The following is a 13,287-nucleotide window of genomic DNA, read 5'->3' on the forward strand; positions in this document are numbered from 1 at the left end:
TGAGTATCTGAGGATTTTGGTATGTGCGGAGCATCCTGAAACCAACTCCCCAAGAATACTGAAGGATAACTGTGCTTGCTTTTGCAAAATCTACAAATGCATACTCTTTAGGCATTTGTTCATTTGATGTCTGTCCTAGGTTAACTGCCCGTGAGATGACTCTAAATTTAAATTAAACTGCAAACCATGTTTTTATTTTGAGTCCTATGCCAGTGCTAGTATCCAATTACCCTCTCTCTCTCTCTCTCTCTCTCTGGTACTGGGGATTGAACCTAGTGGTGCTTTGCCACTGAGCCACATCCCTGGTTTTTTTTTTTTTTTTTTTGAGACAGAGTCTTGCTAAGTTGCTGAGGCTGGCCCTGAACTTGCGATCCTCCTGTCCCAGCCAATCTCTTAGTGGACCAGCACTTCCGTTAAAATGAGTCTGCAACTTAGCTAATGCTCTGCAGTTTAAAGTCGACCACCCTCCTGCAATCCTGGTGGGTGAGGAGCCACCATCCTACCCACTGTTCAACAGCAGTGCTGAGGGTTGTTCTGGATGCTGTTACCAGGCTTCTGGGTTCCATTGGTCAACTCTACTCTTTCTTGCTTTTAAGTATCTCATTTCCTTAGTAAAAGTTCCCATTATTTCTTCCCATCCACATAGTAAAAATCATTTACAATAATTGCGACATATAACACTCAAGAGAAGAGCACAAAATTCACATAAGTAGTGTATCACCAAGAGGCAAATGAGCAGCCCTTGGGGAAAAGGAAAGAATATTCCCGTCATTCCGGAAGGTCCTGGTTGGCTCTGCTGGGTGACGCTCTTTCCTTGTCCTAGGAGCAATGGCTGGTCTGCTTTGGAAGGCTCCCTTCCTTGGGCTTCTCCTGGTTTCTCTCTGACACGTGTCCCTGGACAGTGCCGTCGTGAGTCTCCCGTTTGTGTGCAAGCATGTCTTCTTGTGTTTCTTGATTTTTGATTCTTGATTTTTTATTTTCCATGCTGGGTCTGAGGTCTAGGCAAGTTGTGGATCAGCCATTGCTGTGCAGCCTCAATGACATAAACAGCACGTGTTTTCTCATTTTTCAGTTGGCGTTGCCTGGTTTGAAGCTGACGGCAGTAACGCCACTGCAGGACACTCCCTGGTGTGTGCCTGAGTGTCTTAGAGTGCAGTCCCTGGGGTGGGAAGGGTCCCAAGGACCTACCCCAGCATTATGTACAATGCAACACAACATTTGTTCAAAAATTATTCTTACGATAGCTAATAAATTATTCTTTCCTCCCTTTTACCTCACACATGCAGGGCCTTTCTAAGCTGCAGGTCTGACGCCGCCATCTTTCTTCTCTCTCTTGGACAATATCTGTGTTTCATAGAACTGGCATTAAGGGTCTAGTGTGGTGAGACCTCAGCCTTCCCATTTGTCATGTGTCTGTCTTGACCCTATTTATCAGAGATGCAGACTTCCTTGCAGTCATAAACACAGCAAATCTTCTTTAAGATCTGGATCTTTACACACATGTACTTTTTATGTACATCAAACCCTCCTGGGGGGCATGTGCTCTTCTCCAGCGAGTCCCATGTAAGTCCCCATTATCCTGAAATCACTCTGCGTGTGCATTTATTACGGCAGCCATCAAGCTGTATTGGAAGTATCTGTTTACATTTTACTTATTCATATCCTGCCCTCTTATGCAAAAGAGTTATATAGATATAATCAATAAAGATAGAAACGCAGAAAGAGAATAAAAAAAAGACCAGAGTAAAATGAAGCCCCGTCAGACTGCATGATAAAGAAGGGAACATTGGAGGTTAACTACATGGCCATGGGGTTCCACGTGGTCATTATAAGTGGCTCCAGATAGACAACAAATCAGGGAACACACAGGGTGGAGTGTCCTCAGCAGACAGAGAGAATGAGGGCTGCAGATTCCACCTCTCCTTCCCAGCGCTGGGACCTCCTCAGGACAGTGGGACCCCGTGGAAGTTGAAGTGGATGCCCCAAGTAATAGGCTTCTGAGGAACCGTGGGCTCATTCAGGGAAGGAGGAGCGCCTGGGAGCTGCGGGTGTTAGCCAAACTCACTTCAGGGCCATCGGCCAACGGCAGCTATTAAGGCTGCGCAGGTAGAGGTGGGGGCGGGTTGTGAGGAAAGGGCTTTTAAACAGAAAAGGAGAAAATAAAAAAAACAAAGTTAGCCAAAACAACTCTTTTTGACCATAAATGTTCACATTGTCCAGTTTTATGGACTTTTTTTCATACCTTGGTTTGGAAATGTCCCCTGAAAGGCTCATGTGTGAAAGATTTGGTCCCCAGACCAAGTCTACTGGAAGGTGGTGGAAGCTTTAGGAGGTGGGGCTTTGGGGGGGGAGAAAGCTGTTCACTGGGGCATAAAGGGCTATTGGAACCCTGGCTCTGAACTAACTTACTTACTTTCTTTCTTTCTTTCTTTCTTCTTTCTTTCCTTCCTTCCTTCCTTCCTTCCTTCCTTCCTTCCTTCCTTCCTTCCTTCCTTTCTTCCTTCCTTCCTTTCTTTCTTTTTTCTTTCTTTCTTCTTTCTCTCTTTCTCTTTCTCTTTCTTTCTTTCTCTCTCTCTTTCTCTTTCTTTCTCTCTCTTTTTCTTTCTTTCTTTTTTTCTTTCTTTCTTTCTTTCTCTCTCTTTCTCTTTCTCTTTCTTTCTCTCTTTCTTTCCTTCCTTCCTTCCTTCCTCCTCCTTCCTTCCTCCTCCTTCCTTCCTTCCTTCCTTCCTTCCTTCCTTCCTTTCTTTCTTTCTTTTTTCTTTCTTCTTTCTCTCTCTCTTTCTCTCTCTCTCTCTCTTTCTCTTTCTTTCTCTCTCTCTCTCTTTCTTTCTTTCTTTTTTCTTTCTTTCTTTCTTTCTTTCTTTCTTTCTTTCTTTCTTTCTCTCTCTTTCTCTTTCTCTTTCTTCTCTCTCTTTCTTTCTTTCTTTCTTTCTTTCTTCCCTCCCTTCCTCCCTCCCTCCCTCCCTCCCTTCTTCCTTCCTTCCTTTCTTTCTTTCTTTCTTTCTTTCTTTCTTTCTTTCTTTCTTTCTTTCTTTCTTTCTTTCTTTCTTTCTTTCTGTCCCTGGCCACCACAGGTGAGCAGCCTCCTCCACCACACACTCTGCCTTGTGTGTTGTGCTGACATGAAACCTCGGGCTGAAACCATGAGCTATAATATTTCTCTCCTTTTTAAGTCGAGTTCTCAAGTATTTTGTCACAGCAGCAGAAAAATGACAAACACACTCAGCTTTCAGAGCACTTGGGACTAAGGATATAGTGTAAATGGCTGATAAACATTGTCCTCAATAACCGAGGGAGAGATGACATGTAGTGATTTATCTTGAGACCCACCTTATAAATTAGGTTTGTTCATAGCTATGGCCCAAGAGGTTGCCACGCACAAGCCAGTCATCAGGGACAAGGATCTCACAGTCCCTCCTAGAAGCTGCACTTTATTCTTTGACCTGCTCACAGAGTCCCAAGTACATTATATGGACCAAGATGTCTTTATCCATTCATTAGTATCCCCTTGATTTGAGAAATCCAGGAATTTGGGGGTAGGTACTGGGAATTGAACTCAGGGGCACTCCACCACTGAGCCACATCCCCAGTCCTATTTTGTATTTTATTTAGAGACGGGGTCTCACGGAGTTGCTTAGGGCCTCACTGTTGCTGGGACTGGCTTTGAACTCGCAATCCTCCTGTCTCAGTCTCCTGAGCTGCTGGGATTACAGGTGTGTACCACCCTGCCTGGCAGGAATATTTACTTCAAGCCAACAAGACAAGTGTTTATACTGATTTTCCTTGGGAACACACACCAAGATGGAAAAGGTCAACACAATCATACCTCAGTGTTCTTGGGAGATGGGTCCCGAGACCTATCTGTAGGTATCAAAATTTGTGGATGCTCAAGTCTCTTATGTAAAGTGGTGTCGTGTTTGCAGGTAACTTAAACGCATCCTCTGTGCACTTCAAATCATCTCTACATGACATATAATATAGAATAAAATGTCAATGCTATGTAAATAGTTGTTGTACTGTATTGTTTAGGGGTAATGATGAAAAACACCCGTATATACTTCATGATCATGCAATTTGGAGGGGGTATTTTTGATCCAAAGTTGGTTAAATCTGACATTGGTTTAATCTGTGGATGTGGAATCCACTGATATAGAAGGCCAACAATATACCTTTTTGTTGGGCAGTTCAACTTGCTAAACTCTTAATCAACACTTCCATTTTTCAATTTCCAGAGCAATCTTATGCCTGAGAACAGTGCAAATGTTTTTCAGAACACTTACCAAATATTGGTGAATCAGACAATTACCTGGTATACTTATTTAAATTTGGTTTTTGGTTATACAGTGATAACCAATTGAGTATTCTTGTGTAACCACAAGAATATTGAAATTCTAGGATAATAAAACTGCAAGGAAAGGAAGGTGCATTTTCCCTGCCAGCCGACTCATAGGTAGAAAGAAGTTGGCCTGTAGCATCCATCAGAAGTGGAAGCATCTCTTAGAAATCAAAGGAGAGCCCCAGGTCAGGAGGTGGCACTAACAAGGCAGAGATTACTTTTGGATTTACTCATCCAAAGCCTTTACCTCACCCTGGTTCTCCTGGTGGGAGCTGCCCCTTTCCTCCTGTGGCTTGCTTTTGTCCAGGTCTATCCTCAGTATGGTGAGTTGCACCAGGAGACTCGGCATTGAGCTCAGCATGCCCCTGTCACCGAGCATGCCTCATCCCTGTTTGCATCCATCCATCCATCCATCCATCCATCCATCCCCAGAATAAGTCCAAAGATTCTGCTTCAGACTTCATCACTGTGTCTGTCAGTTCTCTGTGGCTATCACAAAATACCTGAGATAATCAACTTCAAAAGAGTAAAGGTAGGCTCACAGTTAGGAAGTGTCATCCTCCATGGGTGGTTGGCACCTTGCTTTTGAGACTCTGGCAAGACTTACATCAGAATGGATGCACGGTGGAGGAAGCTGTTCACCTCATGGTGGCTGGGAGGCAGAGAGAAAGAGGAAGAGACTGGGTGCCACAATCCCCTTTAAGACCAGATGCCTCAGACCTACAGTCTCCCACTGCACCCTACCACCTCCCCAAAGACCACAGACTAGGTGCCAGGCCTTCCATATACATGGCTTTGGGGGACATTTAATAATACACTATAGCATTCCCTCTACTTGCCCCAAAGCCCCATGAGCACGCTCATCTGACCTTATGATGTGTGTCTCCTTCCCCACCTGGACACTCAGCCCTGCAGCTCTTCTTCCATTTTGCCCTCAGCTTTTGACACCTGGTGTCCTCCAGGGACACCACTCTCACTGCAGAACTCTCAACAGGACGCTGCACTTGTTTCCTCCCAGGTCCGGAACATGGAGTAGCCCCGAGAGGAGCTCTGCCTCTGAACGGCTGCAGAACATTTCGACTCCTCTGAGATGCCCATTCCGGGATCCTTCCTCCTTCCCCAGGGCTCTGTTCCACTCAGCTTTTTCACTGTTGTGACTAAAAGATCTGACCGGAAAAATTCTAAAGGAGGACAAGTTTGTTTGGGGGCTCACAGTTTCAGAGGTCCTGGTCCATAGAAGGCCGGCTCCATTCCTCAGGGCTCAAGGTGAGGCAGGACATCATGGTGGAAGATTGTGGCGGAGGGAAGCAGCTCATATGATAGTCAGGAAGCAGAAAGAAACTCCGCTCAACAGATACAAAATATATACCCCATAGCCACACCCCAATTCCCACCTCCTCCAGTCACACCTACCACTTCAATGAACCCCATCAGGGATTAATTCACTGATTGGGTTTGAACTGTTACGACCCAATCATTTCTCCCCTGAACCTTCCTGCATTGTGAGCTTTTTGGGGACACTTTGCATCCAAACCATAAGAGGCTCTATTTGCAATCAACTCCCTGACATCCTCTGCCCCATTACATTTACCTACCAAGACCCCACCCGCCTAAACGTAAGTTCCTCTATTTTCTTGTGTCTGTATCTAGGCAGAACTTGGCTCTAACACCGTCACTCAACTGGACCGCTTTCACTAAAATGATGACCACATCCTTCAAATGGCACCGATTTGATGGCTGGATCCCACTTGGGATATGCCAAGCAATGGACTGGAAGGCAGATCAATAAAATGACCCCATCTGAACAACAGAGAGAAAATAGATTAGGGGAAAAAAGAAAAAAAAAAAAAACAAAAACAAAAACAGACTCTTAGGATCCCAAGGATTTATAGTGAAAGATTCAATAGTCGTACGGTTGAAGTTCCAGGAAAAGAGGTCAGGGGCCCAAAGAGCATTCAAAGAAAGAATGACAGGAAGGTCCCCAAATTTGACAAAAGCCACAAACCTATCCATTCCAGAACTTGAGCAAATCCCAAGTAGGTCAGACCCAAAGAGACCCACACCCAAACACCTTGTGATTAAACCTTGGAGCCCTAAAGACAGAGGGAAAATAAAATCTTAAAAGTAGACAAGGAGAAACGTCACATTGCCGGGTCAGGTGGCACTGGCTGCCTGGCCAGAAAATGTGGAGCCAGAAGGATGTGCCACAGCGTTTTTTAAGTATTGGGAAAAGAACAACAGAAAAAAAAAAAAAAAAGAAAGAAAAGAAAATCAAAAACCTGTCAATGGTGAAGCCTAAATCCAGGGAGACTGTGTGTTAGGAAAATGAAAACCTTGTCCGACAGAGAGAATGAGAAGCACTTGCCTCAAGAAGTCCTGTCCCCACAGATGGCGAACTGTGACCCTTCCCCCAGAAAGGCAGAGCTCACGCCGGGGGTCGGTGCATGGATGGAGGCCGGGCTGTGGACCAGGGTGCTCGGGCTGGACTCCGCTTTTGCTCATCAGTTCTAAAAATCATGTTTGACGAGTGGAACAAAGAATCAGTCTCCGATCCTCTAAACGATGCTCTTGAGAAACAAGGAAGGTCAGCTCTGTGCCTCAGGTGACATTGTACGACCAAGGGACTAATTCAGCCCCTTTAAGCAGAGATGTTCCCCCGTGCTCCTCCCCCTTCGCTGCTTGCCATGTCTGTCATCCTCAGCCACACAGCATCCCTCCTCTACCCAGAGTGCTCCCTCCCCGACACCCGAGCCGTAACTGATCTTTCCAAGGTCGTCTGCCACCCTGGTAAGCACAGGCCAAGTGAGACTTTCTCCAACAGCCGTGAGTAATCAAAGGCATTTTTCTGTCAGCTCTCTCTGAGGTTGGAATTGCTCAGAATATTTACTTTCTGAGTCACCCTCCCGCGCCGCCTTTTGTCCCTGGACAGAAGAGCCGTTCGTCCTAAAACTCATCCTCCCGGTCCCTCACGCTGTGGCTGGGGCCTGTCATTTCTGCTGCCTTGAAATCAAAACCCGCTCCTGTCTGCTGAAGCCTCGGCTCAGATGCGTCACTCGAAGCTGACAGTTACAGTCGTGGCAATGACAACCTTGCCCCTTCAATTCCAAAGAGCACAAGGTCCTCCCGCATGCGCGGTGAGTGCTGAGGAGAGTGACAGCATTATGCATTTTGCACTCTGCAATGTTCTTGATGGCACACAAAATTACAGCAGCCCTAGACTCGAAGGAATCTTCTTCCGTTCACGTCAGTCACGCTTGGGAGCTGTCTTTGAGTTCAGTTCTCCCTGCATCTGGGGTTCAGTGGGGACGGATGCACCTCCAGGTGCAGAACACTCTCCAGAGCGTGGGGGTAGCGAAAACTCTAGAACCCTATTCTCTCCAAACACCAGTCGTTTTTTAAATTGATTAAAAAAAAAAAGTAAGACAAAGAGTCACACGGGTAAATGTGTGTGCTGTGGATGTGAACATGTGAGAGAGAGCAAGAGGGGAGGGTTTAAGGAAGCAAGGGAGAGTGGGAAGACGTGCTCTTTGGAATCCACCGGCCTGAGCGAATCATGCGGCTCTGGAAGTCTCTTGTGTGCCACGGGAGGACGAGGCCCATGCTGGAGGATCAGGTCAATCTCGCAGGGCTGTGGTGCTGTCCTTGGTGACGGCCATCAAATCTTGCTCTCCTCTGCTCTTCAGGTTGAAGTCTCTGAGACCAGCTCTTTCTGGCTTTCTTGGATTTGACTGCCACAAGACAGGCGGTGGCTGTGGGTTAGATGGTGTCACCTCAGAGCTCGAGGTTTGACTTGCCATGTGAGGCCACACAGAGGCCTTTGATCTTCCCAGCTGACAGCATCAAGCTGGTGGCTGCCCTATTGCTCTGGCCTTGGAGAGGCAACAATGAGGTCCAGGTTCATGTCCCCTGGGCTGGAAATCAGCCCTGGTGCTTCCACGCACTAATTCTCACGTGGGGCCATGAGTAACAAGCAGGCAGGAGCCATGCAGCCACCCCCACACTCACGTCCCTCAGCCCGCAGGGGTACAGCCCCTCTGAGGGACAAGCCAACACCATTGCCAATACCAACCACGCCCCTCCGTCAGTCACACTGGCCACATCAGCCCTCCCTGAACACGGCTGTGATCATGATGCTCCTTGCTCCAGAATGTTCTCTGGTCTCTGAAGAAGCTTTTGTCCAGAACTCAGAGTTCTAGAGGTCAGAAGTGCAAGGTCAGGGTGTCAGCAGCGTTGGTCCCTTCTGAGACTATTGGGTCCTTCTGACTGCTCAGGACTGTCCCAGCTTCTAGTGGCTTGCAGTAATGCATGTCCTTTCTTGGACTGCCTGAGTACCCCCTGGTCTCTGCCTTCATCCTCACATGAGTTCTCCCTACATGTGTGTCTGTATTCAAATTTACCCCTTTTCTATAAAGACATCGGTCATATTGAACTAGCTCCCTCTTCTGTCCCAAGGCAAGGATTGGGACAGATTGACTGAATTGGTAAAGTCCCTATTTCCAAAGACACATGCTGTGGCACTTCAGGTTAGTGCTTCAGCGTAAGTTTCTTGGGTTGTCACAGTTCAACCACAGTGGGCCCCTGGGTGAGCAATCTGTGATCTCTCACTTTTTGCCAACTTCCTTTCTGTCTGCTGTCCCCAATTCTAGTTCTCTTTCTTACCACATCTACTCGTGTCTGATCACTCTTGTCCTGTCTCGCCTGGGAGTCTCGGTCTGCCTTTGCAAGTCTATCCATGCTTTAGAATCTAGCTGAACCACCACAAAGAAGGTTTCCTCGGGTGTCTCCAACCCTGGGGGACACGTGTGAGGGTGCTGAACTTGCCACAGACTGGGAAGCACTTCACATTTCTCTATCTTGCAGGGTTACAACCATCCCTAGATGTGGGCAGGAGAGATCTTAGTCCTGGGCCCCCATGGGATGAATGTCCACGGAGCCACAGAGAGACTACAGTCACCTTCTTCTAGATTCTTCTCCCTGACCAGATGACTCTGGGTCTACTTTTGAGGTCTACTATTTTTGAGGTCTACTCTTGAGCATGGACTTCACCAGTTCTCATCCCAGGACTGAGGGAGTGACCCAGGACTGCTGGAGGGGTGGACGAAATTTGCGTGGGCAGGGCACAAGAGTGTGCACAGGTTATGTGGGAGGCTTCTTCTGGCACAGGACAGAGCCAGTAGTGAGGAAGACAGTGGTACGGATCTGCCAAGACTGGAGGCTGGATCATCTCAGGTTGATGATTCCAAAAGGAAAGAGAATTCTAGATTTGACTCTGGCTTTCTAAGCCATCATGGAGGTCTATTTGTCAAAGGGGGAAAATAGAGCATACATTAGTCCCCACTTGTACCTGGGTGCTATGTCCAAGACCTCTGTTGGATGCCTCAAACTGCAAATAGTACCAAATCCTATAATTTAATTGAAGGTACCTTCCTTTTGTAAAATGTTTTTTGTGGTCATGGAATTGAGCCAGGACCACATACATATTAGGCAGTGCTCGACCACAACCTTCCCAACAGCCCCACCTCTTCTATCTCTACCTAGCATTTGTCACACACTATGGACGTGATTTTATGGAGGTCCGATGGCAAAACTAGTAGATGCTTCTTGTTCCTCCATCACAATTTCATGGATGGAAGATTTGTCCTTACGGTAGACCTGAGCAACCTCAGCACATGACATTTGCTTTTTCTTATTATTGAAAACTGTACAGCTTCTCTTGGCATACCCAAATTTCCAGCATTATTACTTTTGTACTCTGGGACCATTATTGAATAAAGTGAAGAGTTATTTGAACACAAGCACTGTGATACTGCCACAGTGGATCTGATAATGGACAGCTGCTATGTCACTCACAGGAGGGTAGCATATACTGTGTGGATACATTGGACAAAAGGATGGTTCACATCCTGGGCCACTCAGGATGACCCATAATTTAGAACCTATGAATTTTTTTTATTTTTGGGAATTTTATTTAGTATTTCTGGACTATAGCTGAAAGTGGGTAAATGAAACTATGAAAAGCAACAGGTAAATGAAACTATGAAAAGCAACACCTCAGATGGAGAGGGGATGCTATATTCTATTTAGCGATGGAAAAGCTTAATTTGTAACTAAACCACTTAGACTTCTTACACATGGGCAACCACTGGACTCGTACATGTAATAACCTTCCACCCAGGTCCACTTGTGGACTCCACTCTGGGCTGCCTTTGAGTCAAATGTGACCTGAAATCAGTTCCTGTTTTGTTTTGATATCATTATTCTTTTGTTCTCCCACTTTGTGCTGAAAATAATAGCATGTTTCTACAGGAACATGTATTTACTCCAACAAATCAGTGGGACCAGGATGATGGATCCCAACACATACCTTCACAATAAGGTGGCAACAAATGACCTCTTCATGAGGCCAGAGGAAGTGTGGTGAGATGCGATGGTGACGGTGAACCTTTTGCCTCTCAGATCACACCTGCTTGTACTTGGTGTGAATTAATTTCCATGCCTTCCCAAAATGTTCATGCAACTTTATTCCTTTTCTTACCTGAAATGTAGGCATGATGACTGCATCCCAGCAGTCATCTTGGACCATGAAGTAGCCTTGCAGTAGGAAGCTACTCTCACTAAGGAGACACTTACCTGCTGTTTTCTGTGGCAGGGAGAGGTGATGTTCAGTTTCCTGCTCACCTGCTGGTGATGCTGTGGATGATTTGTGTGGCCCCACTGATAAAGAAGAGGACCTTCAGCTTTTGCTTTAGTAGGAAGGACAATGTGTTCAAGGACAGAAATAGCACCACTCTGAATCTATTTGGAAATCTTCAGAGGTAGATCAGATGCCTGAAAATTAACACAGACAGCATTCATTGGCAAAGTTTAGACACAAAGTCCCCTGGATCTTTCCCCTGTTTCGCACATGGAAAGAGAGGATGGCTTTTTCTTTCTCTTCCCCAAGTGCTTCCCTCTCACCTGGGGCTCCAGGTCTTCCTGGTGGTCCGCACTGTCCCCTGGTGCCCACTGAGGCCTCTGCCTGGCTTCCCTCCCCAAACCCTGCCTGCCCTCAAGGACATGGCAGGAGCCCTATTTCTCTGGAGTGCCTGTTCATAGCTACATTAAAATTAGGGGAGAATACCCTCCTGAGCCTTCCCTTCCTCCTTTCTTCCCTCCATGAAATCTTGTTCAAATGCCTCAGCAGAACCGCCTCCCTTGGTCTTTTTCATTCTATTTGTGCTTCAAAATATTACTCTCATCGCTGAAGCAGAGGCTGTGGGCTGTGTATCTGGGACCTGGTGGTCTTGACCTCGCTCTCCTCGGCTGACTCTGAACTGGTTAAATGGCTACGTCACACAGCTTTGGAGAACACAGAGTCCTGAGGATGTTTTAGACAAATGACTGAAATCCTTGATAAATAACATTAGCCAATACCACGTAAATGTTATCATTCTTTTCAATAGTACCAACTGAAGTGGGTTTGAAGTAAAAATAAAGTAAGGTAGTAATAATCTGTCAATCACCATGTCAGGAGTTTTCAATCTGAGGCAAATAGACTTTGGAACATCTGAAATTAGATGCAAAACAAATCAAAGGCAGGCATATATATTCATCGTTAATTTTACTTTACAAGGCAGACATTACAATTTGCCCATCTAATATCAATGTATTTTTCTTCTTTATAGAACCTTTGTTTTATTGCAAATAACAAGTCCTGCTACAAAATCCAAATTACGTAGCCTCCATTGCAGATAGAGGTGACTATGGCCAACTTCTAGCAACTGAAAGAGACAGACAATTGGCACACTCCTCTTTGCTCTTTGACCTTTATCCTTCTTTCTGAAATGCAAGCATGATGGCTGGGCTCCAGCAGTCATCTTGGACCACGAGGTAGCCTTGCAGTTGGAAGTTACTCAGTAATGATGGTGAAACAGATATTTAGAAGGAGCCTGGGACTGCCTTCTTTGGACTTGTTTATGTGAGATATAAATACTCCCTCTCTCTTTAGGCTGCTATCATGTCACTTCTGTTTTATGCAGGTGAATCTGATCCTAGCTGATTCACTCCACACTACTCAAGAGTAAGAAATGCCACATTACTTTAACAACTGAAGAAAAAATGAACTTCAAGACTCACTAGGCCAACATAACAAATTCCATCTCAACCATGTTTAGGGAATTCCTCTGCATGTGTCTCTGGGCCTTGTACTGTGCCCAGAAAACATGGTAACTGTATCCGTCAGCTTTCTGTTACCATAATAAAATGCCCGAGAAAATCAGCTTATAAAGAGAAGAGGTTGATTTGGGCTCACAGTTTGGGAGGGTCCAGTCCATGGTGGTTGTCGCCATTGCTTTGCTCCTGTGGTGAGGCAGCACATCATGGCGGAAATGTGTGGTAGAGCAAAACCGCTTGCATCATATGCTGGGAAACAAAAAGGGCAAGAAGAATAAAGACTGGATGGAGGGAGCGGTCAACACAATGGCCCTTGGGACACAACACCATGGGCCTGAGGGCCTCCCACAGGGCCCCACTGGGTAGGTCCACAGTGTCTTCTGGTGGCCTTTAACACAGGCCTTTGGGGTTATGAAGACCTCCTCTTCCCCAGTGAGGCCTCTGATATTTGGCTCCTGGGTGGCTGCTAATATGTCCCTCCAGAGGGACAGGGGGATCCAGACCTCCCAGGCTCGGCGTGGGCACTGAGGCCTTTGGGCAGTTATGCAGCCTGGCAGGCTGCCCTGCCCTCTGGGTGCACTAGAGCCAGGTCCCTCCCTGTGGGGTCCTCAGGGCCCAGCACTGACCTCTGCCTCCCTCAGACCCCTCGCCTCAGGCCCCTCCCTGGAGCACTCCAGCCCCGCCCCCTGGGGTCTCTATCTTCTCCCCCTGTCCCTCCAGGAGGGTTGTTTGGACCACGAAGGCCTCTTTTTAGCAGGCAGGTGGACATGGGCTCTCCCCCTCAGGGGGTGTCCTCCTTC

At 46.6% G+C, this 13,287-nt stretch overlaps 1 long non-coding RNA gene across 3 annotated transcripts; it reads right to left on the reverse strand.

The window, feature by feature from the left end:
* Window positions 1–290: 290 nt before the first annotated feature.
* LOC124965234 (uncharacterized) lies at window positions 291–5,647 on the reverse strand. 3 transcript variants are annotated; one of them, XR_007105132.1, is made up of 3 exons: window positions 5,232–5,647; window positions 3,827–4,988; window positions 291–2,137 (listed from the first exon to the last, which is right to left on the reverse strand). It is a non-coding gene; the product is annotated as an uncharacterized LOC124965234 (long non-coding RNA). The 3 variants fall into 3 exon arrangements; XR_007105133.1 differs by having other exon boundaries at window positions 3,827–3,961; window positions 4,170–5,647; XR_007105131.1 differs by having other exon boundaries at window positions 3,827–5,647.
* Window positions 5,648–13,287: the final 7,640 nt, after the last annotated feature.

Source organism: Sciurus carolinensis, chromosome 15, assembly GCF_902686445.1.
Source record: "Sciurus carolinensis chromosome 15, mSciCar1.2, whole genome shotgun sequence".
NCBI lineage: Eukaryota > Metazoa > Chordata > Mammalia > Rodentia > Sciuridae > Sciurus > Sciurus carolinensis.